The sequence below is a fragment of the Mixophyes fleayi genome, chromosome 7 (genome assembly GCF_038048845.1).
Source record: "Mixophyes fleayi isolate aMixFle1 chromosome 7, aMixFle1.hap1, whole genome shotgun sequence".
NCBI lineage: Eukaryota > Metazoa > Chordata > Amphibia > Anura > Limnodynastidae > Mixophyes > Mixophyes fleayi.
The window spans coordinates 19,633,870-19,647,352 of NC_134408.1; the positions used below are offsets into that span (position 1 = coordinate 19,633,870).

Sequence of the window (13,483 nt, forward strand, 5' to 3'; positions counted from 1 at the left end):
CCAAATTATGATTTGGAAGAAGGACACAGTTTATTGAATCATAAACTGTAGCTCAAAAAGCGGTGGTGGCGAGAGCAGGAGAGTCAGCCAATTCTTTTGCAAAACCAATAACGGTGGAAAGGTCAGATCATTGTACCACCAACGTAGGATATGTCTTATCTACTAGCCGGTGCTAACTTCCATCAACAGAGTGATTACGCCCCCTCTGGAGTCGGCATTGGTGTGATCCCTATCGGGAGGCCAAGGGGTCCTCCTCACAAGAGTACCAAGAGTCTGGTGACTTCGACGGGGGCAGTGACTCGTGACCAGTCCTTACTAGCACCATATGCTTTCTGGTTGCTTACTGCGGTGCTCTCCTACCGGGTGTAGTACGAGTAAACGGTAATGTAACTATGGGACCACGTACAATCTACTTTACAAAGGGTTGTACATTGTACATGGCCCCATAGTTACATTACCCCCTTAAGAGCAGCGGTAACAGCGTCAGCGAGGTCAGTGACGTCATCCAGTGCAGCCGGCGTCTTCTGTCTTTGATTGAAGTCGCTTCAGTGAAGAGTCGTGATGGATCCTCGTCATGGAAGCAGCCAGTCGGACTCCAGATGTCGTGGTAAGTGTTGTCGGTGTAGTCAGGACCGATCTTCCGTACCCCACCCGTAGCCGCAACTTTGATTTTGTTTTCGTTTTTTTAACGCGGCAACGCACAAACACATGTAGTGCTGGTAATATGAATTGCATTCCTAACCCTAACCTGTAATCCTAACCCCTAATCCTAACCCCTAACCTTAATCCATAACCCTAACCCAGAGGTAATACATGGGTCCGTGCGTTTACGCTTTAAAATCGTAAATGTCCCAGTCGCGCTTGCAAGTGACGTAATTTGTAAGTGTCGCTCTCTCCTTACATCGGATTTCCAGTGTGTCTGTTTCCAGGTAAGTAGTTATTTTTCACAGGTCACTTTCTTCACTATCGTATTAATTGTGTAGGTGTAAACACTGTCGGTGTTTACATCACCGTTAACACGATTACCACCGCTCCTACCGGAAACCGTGCCTGGTCTGTACAGGAAAAATAAAGGTTAGTGCAAAAACACACATCACAATTGCCGGGCGGGAGGAAGGTGCTGAATGTACGAACAGAAGGATCAACAGCCAGTGTTGTTGGCTTATACAGAGAAAATCCTGGACACTCTCAGTGCATGTTATTGAATGTTACACTCTGGAGACTTAACTCCGAATGGTAAATGCTATCAAAGACACAAACGCATCATTTGGTGTCACCCTCGACTCCTCTCTCTCTTTTGCCCCCCACATTCATTCCCTTGCCCAAGCCTGTCGCTTCCAACTCAGCAACATCGCCCGCATCCGTCCTGTTCTCTCTCAGGATGCCGCCAAAACTATCATCCATGCACTCATCATCTCCCGCCTCGATTATTGTAACCTCCTCCTCACTGGCCTCCCCCACTCCCGTCTCTCCCGCCTCCGCTCTATACTCAATGCGACCGCAAGACTCATCTTCCTTTCACGGCGCTCCTCCTCTGCCTCCCCTCTCTGCCTTGCCTTACACTGGCTCCCCTTCCCTTATAGAATCCTTTTCAAACTCCTCACCACCACTTACAAGGCTCTCTCCAAATCTACTGCCACTTATATCTCTAACCTCCTCTCCATTCACACTCCTGCCCGCTCCCTGCGCTCGGCCAACGACCGCCGCCTCTCCTCCACCCTTATCACCTCTTCCCACGCCAGAATCCAAGACTTTTCCCGTGCAGCCCCCCTTCTCTGGAACGACCTCCCTCGTTCCATCCGTCTCTCTCCTACTCTGTGCTCCTTCAAGCGTGCACTCAAAACTCACCTCTTCCTCCAAGCCTACCAACCATCTACTTAACCCCCATCTCCTTCCTTTAGCTCGTCCCCCCTTCTCTCCTCTTGCCTCAACTGGCCACTCTTGTGCCTGGTCTGTTTACCCTCCCTTAGGATGTAAGCTCGTATGAGCAGGGCCCCCTCCCCTCCTGTCTCCATACCTGTTCTTCCGCTCCGTCTTTACTGCATATGACTAGCCGGAGTCTCTGAAGTATTGGTACTTTTTGTTCATTGTTCTGTACTGTTATACCCTGTATAGTCTACTGTTAGTACTGTGTGCGGCACTGTGGAAACCTTGTGGCGCCTAAAAATAAACAATAATAATAATAATAATAATTTTAAATGCATTGGGCTTATGGCCTCTTGTTATTATATGATGCTTTGCTGGATTCTGGAAGTGTATGTCGTGTATAGATTTTTTTAAAGCCGTGAATTCTAACACTTGAGGACCACTTCTTTATTCAATTTCAAGTTTTACATTGCTCAGTTAATTCTCGTCAATGTCTCTTAAAAGTCGTAAGAGTGACAGGACAATGATACTAACTTTGTTACGTGTCATTAATGAGATAAACGTCTGCATGAATGTTCCACATAGAGGTAGGTTCATGCCAATTTCTAGCTTTTTAAAATACCGGGGCCAGATGGAAATGAGCTTGCTGGGAAAAGAAAGCACTTATCATCACTGGTAACCCTTTCAATTAATTTAAATTTAACTGGTTATTTAAACTTCTTTGATTATCCTAAGCAAGCCAAAATGAGGGCACACAGGCGCTATCCTTATCAAACAGGGCATGATAATGTAATAGGCTGACTAGGCTGCAGACTAAGGCGCAAGATTTTGTTGGGGTGCAAACATTTTTGTGGTGCATAATTATGACAGGGAGAGGCATAAAGTGAAATTAATGCTAAAATATAAGAGACTAGTTGTTCTCCAAAGTAAAAAAAAAGAACATGAAATAAAACTGGAGTATGGTTTTAATCTTGACGTTTGCTCAGGGCAACAGCTGAGAACAATGAGTCATCCTCAAACAGTCGCTCGAGGAAACCATAACATTTTAATGGGGCTCTAGCAAGTTACTTTTCCAGGGGCAGCAACAAATCTGTGCCTGACGTTGTTTTGCCTTTGCGGCCCTGCAATTTTGCACTTTCATAAATGATTAATTTTTACTCTATTGTCAGAGAGTAAGATTGTACATCCCTCCCTTTTACTTCACATAGTTTGCGATAGTTTGTCTTGTTTGCGTTCCGTGATGTTCTTGAATATCACAGATTGGATACACAGCTGTTTCTATTTGCCACATCCCCACGATCAGTGTTTCTTCCTTGGAAAGTTACAGCAGCATCTCCAAGCTCTTTTGTCATATCTATTTATAACATAGCAAACAATAATGAAGGAGCTGCCTGGGACGTCCCAAGTGACCTCGTGTAAAGATACCGCCCAAAAGCCAGCCCCTGTCTTCTGCTGCTGCTGCAGCAACAATTTTTTGGGGGGGGATAAAGGAATCGTACTACAGCTGCCTATGTGAATAGGTCCTAAAGAGTCTGAATTCTGCTTCTGGTCCTCAGGTGAGTCTGACAACACAACAGTGGCTCAGAACTGGTCCTCTCTGTACACCATACAGAGCATAATGCAAGAATGTTAATGTGATGATTCAGTGTCATTGTTCAGACTGCTGCAAAGCCAAGAACTCTCTATAAGAACCATTTATTAATATAAACATGATGATTTTAGAATTGCAAGGGCTAAAACCCACTACAAGTCTTCCTAGTTTAATATTAGTCACTATGATGTTTTTGCACCTTATTGAAAGATTCATATTTATTATAAAGGTTTTCAACCTGATGACTTTGACTTCCTTGTTTCTATGTATTTGCCTTTCTACAACTTTTACTGCAGTGTTTATCTGGTTTCTTCTTGTGATTTGCAGTTATGTATTTATCTAAAAAGGCAGGTGTTTGTTTTTGTTGCCCTGGTCTGGTGTTGCCCTGCGCTCCAAATCAAAGCAGGAAAAGATACGCACATTTAACTTTAAGTGATCCCCCTCTGGGATCAGGTGGTAAGGTCGAGAGGGGGTGTGGTGACGAAATCACGTCAGCATGGCCCCGCCCTCTGCTATGTAATTTAACGATTCACGACGCAGACAGGGGAGGGCTGGCAAATTTTAGCCCGGGGGGAAACACTCGGCTCAGCAGCCTATTTTAAAGGTGGCCTATTGACCCAGCCCAAGGTAGTCCACTATGGGCCCAGCCCAGAGGGCAGATGCCCCCATGCCCCCCGAGCTCAGCCTGGCCCTGGGCACAGAAGAGGCGGGCCATTAATATGCAAATCTCATCCTAAATCCCAACCTCCGCCTGGGATCCAGGAAGGCGTCTGCTCTTTCGGGAGTCCAGAACGATAGGCAAGAATGATTAACAAGTGTGTATATTTATGCACTCCAATTTATTTTATTAATAATAAATTAATATTAATAATATTTTATTTGTACAAAACATAATAATGTGAAGAAGTGTCAAGTGCACAAGAGAGAATAGTGACTTGACAAAAATAACTACTAATAAATGTGAATGTTGCATTTAACATATAAAATGTAATTAAATACAAATACAAATGAAAGTCAAACAAATGCGAACATTTCCCCCGTAAAAATCAAATGAGGAATCTTATCTCCTGCAGTAATGAAATTAGAAATATAATACATAATGTCATACCTCATAACAGTCCCGATTTTAGAGGGACTTACCGATTAGCGGGCAGAAAAATAGGTGGGACTTAACAGGAAAGTGGGTGGAGTTTTGACAAAAGTGGCCCATATGTGGCCAGAGTTTGGACGGAACGGGGGGCGGGGCTTATTTTAGACACTTTCAGGATTCTAATTGTTGGGAGATATGTACCGTAATGAAGTACGTTCAGTAGGAGGGGCCAATCAGAAGCAGCTAGTTGGTGCTGTTGTCATCATCGCTGCACCCTCCATAACCAGACATAGATAAACCCCCTGGGAGGTGTATATGAGTCTATTTTATAATCTCCTGAAGAGATTCACGTCACTTTTTCCCTCACAGGAAAACTTACAGCTATGTCCCCATGGACCACTGTCCATTATAGGGATCACTGCTGACACACCCTCCTGCTACCACATAGGGGGGGGGTCTCCATCTCAGCTTGTTTTAGGAGTGTGGGAGGAAACCAGAGCACCCAGAGGAAACCCACACAAACTCCACACAGTCAAGGCCATTTTGGGGAATTGAACTCACGACCCCAGTGCTATGAGTCAGAAGTGTTAACCACTGAGCCACCGTGCGGCCAACAGCAACTCTCTCCTGCTCGCCACTCTTTTTTCTGTCTACACTCCTTCTTCCTTCCAACCGCGGATCTTATGGATGTCTAGTAGCGCCCCCAGGCTGACGATGCCCCGGGGATCTCTGTGACCTTCCGCACTGGTTGGCAGCTCCAGCTGAAAGGAGGGCTAAGCAAGTGAAACACAAATGTTTACAGACATTTATAAATCATAACCTTATTGGACATTAGAGAACTGATTGCAGAGTTTCAAATATATATATAAACAAGTTAACCCGTGCATGATACTCATGCATTCTAGTCAAATCAAGCTACTTAAGGTGTTAAAAAGGTTCTTGTCATGCATTTGGGCCTAGCCCAGGCCTCCTATGGGGAAGAGCGTTACTTCCCGACGCAAGCGCCCTTTTTTAACGTGGTTTTGTCCACATGTCACCACCTCATCATTTTTCTCCATCACCTCATCCTTCATCTTCATCGCCACATCCTTCATCAAGCTACTTAAGGTGTTAAAAACTCCCCACTGTCACCCCCGGCAACCACCAACCACTCCCAACTGTCACTTCTCCTTCAAGAAATATATAGGTCAGTGTATAACTCTGCCCAGCAGGTGGCGCTGCAGCTTGTTTTTTTGTTTTTTTCACACACGCCACTAGGCAATTATATAGTAGATTGCCTGTTTGTAAGATTTCAATACGTGTTTGGAATGCTAGGAAACAATGTAGCTGCCTTGAACGGGAGATGTATATGTCATCACTATGAAAATTGTCCAAATAATGGCAAGAAAGTACAAAAACAATAAAAACTACAGTACCCCTATTGACAATTGAATCTTTCCATTTAAGCTGTATGTTTTTTGTACAATGACGTTTGAGGGCTATACTAGGATAGGATCCATATAAACCTTGCTTGTGTCTATATTACATTATTGTGTTTGTATTACATGATTGTATTTGTATTACATTATTGCATGATATGCATATGGAGTTTATAAGTTCTCCCTGTGTTTGCGTGGGTTTCCTCCGGGTGCTCGGGTTTCCTCCCACACTCCAAAAACATACTGGTAGGTTAATTGGCTGCTCTCTAAATTGATCCTAGTCTGTGTGTCTGTCTCTCTGTCTGTGTGTGTGTATGTCAGGGAATTTACACTGTAAGCTCCAATGGGGCAGGGACTGATGTGAATGAGTTCTCTGTACAGCGCTGCGGAATTAGTGGCGCTATATAAATAACTGATGATAATGATGATATATTCACAGTGTAATGTGACAGGACAAAAAGAGTGTAAAAAAAACCTCACCAGCATCTATCCTTACAGTCCCTTTGTAAGGGGAAGTCTACTTACTCTGCTTTCCTCTGTGATGATTCCATTCTACAATTGGAACATTCCCCTCCCCCCTCCCATATCCTGTCCTTGATCCTGATCACTTTCTAGAATGTGGAACAAGAAACATTGTGTCAGAAGAACATGGTGACACAGTGGTTAGCATTGTTGCCTCGATGCGCTGGTCTCATGAGTTTGATTCCAACTAGAGCCCAATCTGTGTGACGTTTGTGTCGAGTTGCTCTGGTTTCCTCTCACGCTCCAAAGACAAAACAGATCAGAAAATTGACTTCTGCCAAAATTAACCCTGTTGTGTGTGGTAGGGGACATAGATTGTAAGCTCAATTGGGGTGAGGGGGCTGGGCAGATGTGGATGATGTTCTATGTAAAACACTTCATAACTTTTGAATGGGGAACAGAGTATTCTAGTATCAACTTGCAAGCACATTTCAGAGTGCAAACTACAAGAAAATGGCTGTAATTATTACAGTACTGTATATTATAAAGATAAAAAAGGGGAATCTCTCCCATTGTCCAGCCTGAGGCTGGGTACACACTACAGCGTTTTCAGCCAATTATCGGAGCAATCACACCATAAACGACCATTTGGCCCGATATCGCATTAGTGTGTACACTCCAGCGATGACCGATTTTCGTTCCAAAGCTCATCGTATCGTTTCATTTGATTTTTAAACCAGACTAAAAATCTCATTCAACGATGGAACGATGTCGCCCCAATCCTGCAGTGTGTATGCACTCAGGACCGGCAGTGTCCATAGATCTCTATGGAGTGTGCAGAGTCACCATCTTTTCAGCCGATGGTTATGACAGATGAAGAGCACAGATCTGATGGTAAATCTTGTAAAACGTGTACAGTGTGTACACAGGAATCGGCTGCTGATCGGGACTTTTTTGTTTTTGTTTAATCGTTGGTAAAATCGTTAGCTATATCGCATCGGGAGAAATTTTGTATAATGTGTACCCAGCCTGAGAATGATCAGATTCACATTTGATCCCGTACATTGTTTGCCAGTTTGGACCAGTGGCGGAACCAGCAGCACTAAGTTAATTGTATTTGGGTCCAAGGCGCTAATCAAAATGGGTGAAGGGGGCAGGTCCAATCTCGGCTGGCGGGCGGGGTTATCTGGGGCCCAGCCAATCAGAATGAAGGAGGGGGCGTGATTGTGCAAAATCACCCCCCCCCCTAAAAATTTAGTCTGGGTCTGCCCCTGGTTTGGACAGATCTGTGGCTTCACCTGTCAGGTGAACTACAGGACACATGGGCAGATGTCTAGCCATAGCTAAATATAATCTGACAAGTCATAGAAGATTTTCTAAGGTGTCTGTTCTGCTTGTTTTGGGGCTACAAAAACTAGTCAAGTTGTTTCTATCACCTGCGAGATTGCTGTATGTGCATCCAGCTTATATACAGTCTGAATCTCACTTTTACTTAATGTGACTTTATTGGGTTTTATGTATAAATATCCTCTGTCAACTTTTACTAAATACATTGCTTTCACTTTTAACTTCTTTCTGTGATTTGTAATCATGTGTTTATATAATTCGGCAGATTTTCTTACTAATATTACCCTAGGACATCGCGCAATGCTGCTGACCGGATGCAGTTATATAAAGACGTGTGCAAAATGTACAGGTCAGAAACATACAAAAATGTAGTTAGTGAAAGTCGCAGGCGGGCGTGTACAAGCCTATACATCCAAGTCATTAGAAGATACAGCACCGTACTCAAAGCAAACAGCAGGCGCTGTGCGCTCGGTCAGCTGTGCTGACATCCTTCACAGCAGCGTTTGTTTTCCAACTTATCCAGACATAACAGGCTTGGTATCTAGCTGCGACAGAGATAATTATCTCCAGATCTTCAAAGACCCAGAGCTCGAGGAAGTACTGTAGCACAGTGGTTAGCATTGCTGCCTCACCGTGCTGGGGTCATGGGTTCGATTCCAACCAAAGCAGTATGTGTGTGTGTTATCTATGTTCTGCTGTGCACAGTTCTGTTGGTAGTGCGGAGAAATGGCAACTCCAAAAATATTATTTGGAGGTTATCTTTCAGAGGGTAATTGCACATAATAAATTGCCTAAAAGTTCAATAAACTGTTTTTTATTACGATATTTAAGGTTGTTTTAAATTATACATTCTTATTAGTGGTTATTTCAATCACAAGTGTCTGCAAGTGATAAACGTGAGTGCCTGTCTGTACGTAGTCTATGCATTTGTCTATAGTTTACTTTTCCTTAGTAACTTTGTGTGTGTGTAACTTGGTTTATGCTGTGTTTTTCGCCCTGGGGCTAGTAGAGAATGGGATGCCTGGACAAGCTGCGAAGTCACAACTGGAAGCCAAATGTAACACTTTTCATTTAAACTCTCCAGGAGGACCCGGCAATGTGTGTAGTATGATAGCTTCTGGCAGCCAAGTCCTGATTTACTAGAAGAACAGAAACACAGCGGCTGGCTGAAGACAGGGGGAACTTTCTACAACAAAACACCTTGCAGACAAGTCAGAGGTAAGGTAAAGCAGGGACAGCAGATTGCCCAGTTGGCTAGTTGCTCATTGAATGCAGGGTTAGGTCAGGCTGCAAATATTTGCTTTCTTAGACCACCAGAAAGGGTGGAGGCCTCTGACAATGTCTCTCCTAGGAAAAGAGACAAAACATGTGTTTGGTAGATTCTGTCTAGTACTAGAACGGAAAGTTCTGTCATAAAAATGTGTATTGTACCATTCCGCACTTATAGTTTTTATTTTATGTTTTGTCTCTTTTACGTGTTTTATTTTACTTTTTGCTGTTTTCAGTAAGTTGCACACTTGCAGTGTTGCTTGTTTGTTGTACGGTTTAAGAGCAGTATGTTTCCAGCTGTGTGATACTGGAGACAGAACTCTCTTCCTCTACCTCTCCCTGCATCCTGGGGTGTAACTGACTATACAATTTATCTTATAAGCTCATAACAGTTCCCTGATGGGTCGAACTTTGATAGCATCAGCATGAGACTTGATTTCCTCTCTTTATACCTCTCCGCTTTCTAAATGCAGATAAATGTTTTCACTGGCCTATTTATTTGGGTATAACTACATATGTTGCTTTGTTGTGCATTGCGTTGCCTGAAAGTTGAATGTTGCAGCTGAAGTGGATGGTAAAATAGGGATCTATTTTTCAGTATAAAAACTAGACCTCACTGAGTCCCTTATGTACAGCTTTACACAAGTCTATTTGCATAGCATAAAATTTGAATCTCACAGTCGCATCGTACGTATACGACCCCTAGCGCTTATAGAGGCGTGTTAGGGGGAGGCAAGCGTAGGTCAATTACAAGTAAATGTGACCGATATATACCTGGATGCAGATATGCCTGTCAGGAAACGCTTCTCTAAGGAACCCTGTCCAACCACTCTTCTGTTATCTATGTAATGCCCCCTAGCGGCGTTTTAGCAAACCATGCACCCCAGGGTCTACAGGAAGGGGGGTCACCTGCGGGGCTAGTTAGGGGTTTGTGAAAAGTGACTCTGGCTGGTTGCAATGGTGACAACCCAATCCAGCCTGTGAGAGACTAAGAAGAAGAAGGAGGGCTTGTAAAAAAGTGGGAAGCAGAGAAAAAGGAGAAAGTAAGAGACAAAAATAGAGAGAGAAGCAGAAGAGAGAATTGATGTGACAGCTGAGGACCTGGGACAGAAGGGGGAAGATGTCCCAATATCGCAGCCCGCCCCCCCTCCCCCCCCGGCATGGCCTGGGAGCACTGGCATGGTGGTTGCAGCAAGGGGCAAGTAATGTGTGCCTCAAAAAGGGGGAGAGTTCCCAGAGCAGAGACCCCTGGAGAAAAGGGGGGATTCTTGCAAGTGGCAGCATGCATACACTGCAGATATAGTGTCAGAGCCTAAGCTGAGAGTACACTGCAGATATAGTGTCAGAGTCTAAGCTGAGGGTACACTGCAGATATAGTGTCAGAGTCTAAGCAGAGAGTACACTGCAGATCTAATGTCAGAGCCTAAGCTGAGAGTACACTGCAGATATAATGTCAGAGCCTAAGCTGAGAGTACACTAGATACAATGTCAAAGCCTAAGCTGAGAGTACACTGCAGATAGAGTGTCAGAGTCTAAGCTAAGAGTACACTGCAGATAGAGTGTCAGAGTCTAAGCTGAGGGTACACTGCAGATATAATATCAGAGCCTAAGCTGAGAGTACACTGCAGATATAGTGTCAGAGCCTAAGCTGAGAGTACACTGCAGATATAGTGTCAGAGCCTAAGCTGAGAGTACACTGCAGATATAGTGTCAGAGCCTAAGCTGAGAGTACACTGCAGATACAATGTCAAAGCCTAAGCTGAGAGTACACTGCAGATAGAGTGTCAGAGCCTAAGCTGAGAGTACACTGCAGATATAATGTCAGAGCCTAAGCTGAGAGTACACTGCAGATACAATGTCAAAGCCTAAGCTGAGAGTACACTGCAGACAGAGTATCAGAGTCTAAGCTAAGAGTACACTGCAGATAGAGTGTCAGAGTCTAAGCTGAGGGTACACTGCAGATATAATATCAGAGCCTAAACTGAGAGTACACTGCAGATCTAATGTCAGAGCCTAAGCTGAGAGTACACTGTAGATATAATGTCAGAGCCTAAGCTGAGAGTACACTAGATACAATGTCAAAGCCTAAGCTGAGAGTACACTGCAGATAGAGTGTCAGAGTCTAAGCTAAGAGTACACTGCAGATAGAGTGTCAGAGTCTAAGCTGAGGGTACACTGCAGATATAATATCAGAGCCTAAGCTGAGAGTACACTGCAGATATAGTGTCAGAGCCTAAGCTGAGAGTACACTGCAGATATAGTGTCAGAGCCTAAGCTGAGAGTACACTGCAGATATAGTGTCAGAGCCTAAGCTGAGAGTACACTGCAGATACAATGTCAAAGCCTAAGCTGAGAGTACACTGCAGATAGAGTGTCAGAGCCTAAGCTGAGAGTACACTGCAGATATAATGTCAGAGCCTAAGCTGAGAGTACACTGCAGATACAATGTCAAAGCCTAAGCTGAGAGTACACTGCAGACAGAGTATCAGAGTCTAAGCTAAGAGTACACTGCAGATAGAGTGTCAGAGTCTAAGCTGAGGGTACACTGCAGATATAATATCAGAGCCTAAACTGAGAGTACACTGCAGATATAGTGTCAGAGTCTAAGCTGAGAGTACACTAGATACAATGTCAAAGCCTAAGCTGAGAGTACACTGCAGATAGAGTGTCAGAGTCTAAGCTAAGAGTACACTGCAGATAGAGTGTCAGAGTCTAAGCTGAGGGTACACTGCAGATATAATATCAGAGCCTAAGCTGAGAGTACACTGCAGATATAGTGTCAGAGTCTAAGCTGAGGGTACACTGCAGATATAGTGTCAGAGTCTAAGCAGAGGGTACACTGCAGATCTAATGTCAGAGCCTAAGCTGAGAATACACTGCAGATATAATGTCAGAGCCTAAACTGAGAGTACACTAGATACAATATCAAAGCCTAAGCTGAGAGTACACTGCAGATAGAGTGTCAGAGTCTAAGCTAAGAGTACACTGCAGATAGAGTGTCAGAGTCTAAGCTGAGGGTACACTGCAGATATAATATCAGAGCCTAAGCTGAGAGTACACTGCAGATATAGTGTCAGAGCCTAAGCTGAGAGTACACTGCAGATATAGTGTCAGAGCCTAAGCTGAGAGTACACTGCAGATATAGTGTCAGAGCCTAAGCTGAGAGTACACTGCAGATACAATGTCAAAGCCTAAGCTGAGAGTACACTGCAGATAGAGTGTCAGAGCCTAAGCTGAGAGTACACTGCAGATATAATGTCAGAGCCTAAGCTGAGAGTACACTGCAGATACAATGTCAAAGCCAAAGCTGAGAGTACACTGCAGACAGAGTATCAGAGTCTAAGCTAAGAGTACACTGCATATTGAATGTCAGAGTCTAAGCTGAGAGTACACTGCATATAGAATGTCAGAGTCTAAGCTGAGAGTACACTGCATATAAAATGTCAGAGTCTAAGCTGAGAGTACACTGCAGACAGAGTATCAGAGCCTAAGCTGAGATTACACTGCAGAAAGGATGTCAAAGTCTAAGCTGAGAGTACACTGCAAAAAGGATGTCAAAGTCTAAGCTGAGAGTACACTGCAGACAGAGTATCAGAGCCTAAGCTGAGAGTACACTGCAGAAAGGATGTCAAAGTCTAAGCTGAGAGTACACTGCAGACAGAGTATCAGAGCCTAAGCTGAGAGTACACTGCAGATAGTGTCAGAGCCTAAGCTGAGAGTACATTGCAGATAGGGTATCAGAGCCTAAGCTAAGAGTACACTGCAGAAAGGATATCAAAGTCTAAGCTGAGAGTACACTGCAGAAAGGATGTCAAAGTCTAAGCTGAGAGTACACTGCAGACAGAGTATCAGAGTCTAAGCTGAGAGTACACTGCAGACAGAGTATCAGAGCCTAAGCTGAGAGTACACTGCAGAAAGGATGTCAAAGTCTAAGCTGAGAGTACACTGCAGATAGGGTATCAGAGCCTAAGCTAAGAGTACACTGCAGAGTATCAGAGCCTAAGCTGAGAGTACACTGCAGATAGAATGTCAGAGTCTAAGCTGAGAGTACACTGCATATAGAATGTCAGAGCCTAAGCTGAGAGTACACTGCAGACAGAGTATCAGAGCCTAAGCTGAGAGTACACTGCAGACAGAGTATCAGAGCATAGGCTGAGAGTTACACAGAGAAAGTGTAAAAGCTGCCCGTGTGTGTTGGAGATCAGTTACACTGTGATTCCTGCATTTGTATACTGGGAAACAGACAAAAAAGAAAAATATTATGATTGTGTGTAGCTGTGAAACTACTGTGACCAGGAGAACCTGGTATGTACTATGACAACACCAGCAGTCTAAGATGTGTGCAGCAGGAGTAAGGAGATACACTAGCAATCATATTCAAATTGGCCATTTAAGACCTATGCTGGAGAGAGTAAGGAGCTGCAAATATATTCCTGTTTT

General features: G+C 44.0%; 1 protein-coding gene across 2 annotated transcripts in view; it reads left to right on the top strand.

The window, feature by feature from the left end:
* Positions 1 to 3,298: 3,298 nt before the first annotated feature.
* C1QTNF8 (C1q and TNF related 8) overlaps positions 3,299 to 13,483 on the top strand; it is a 34,905-nt gene continuing 24,720 nt past the window's right edge. The window contains exons 1-2 of one of the 2 annotated variants that reach the window (XM_075179261.1): positions 3,301 to 3,422; positions 8,859 to 8,992. The gene's annotated coding sequence lies outside the window, so the exon portion shown is untranslated. Of the gene's footprint in view, positions 3,423 to 8,858; positions 8,993 to 13,483 lie in introns of both variants that reach the window. The other variant, XM_075179262.1, reaches the window with a different exon arrangement.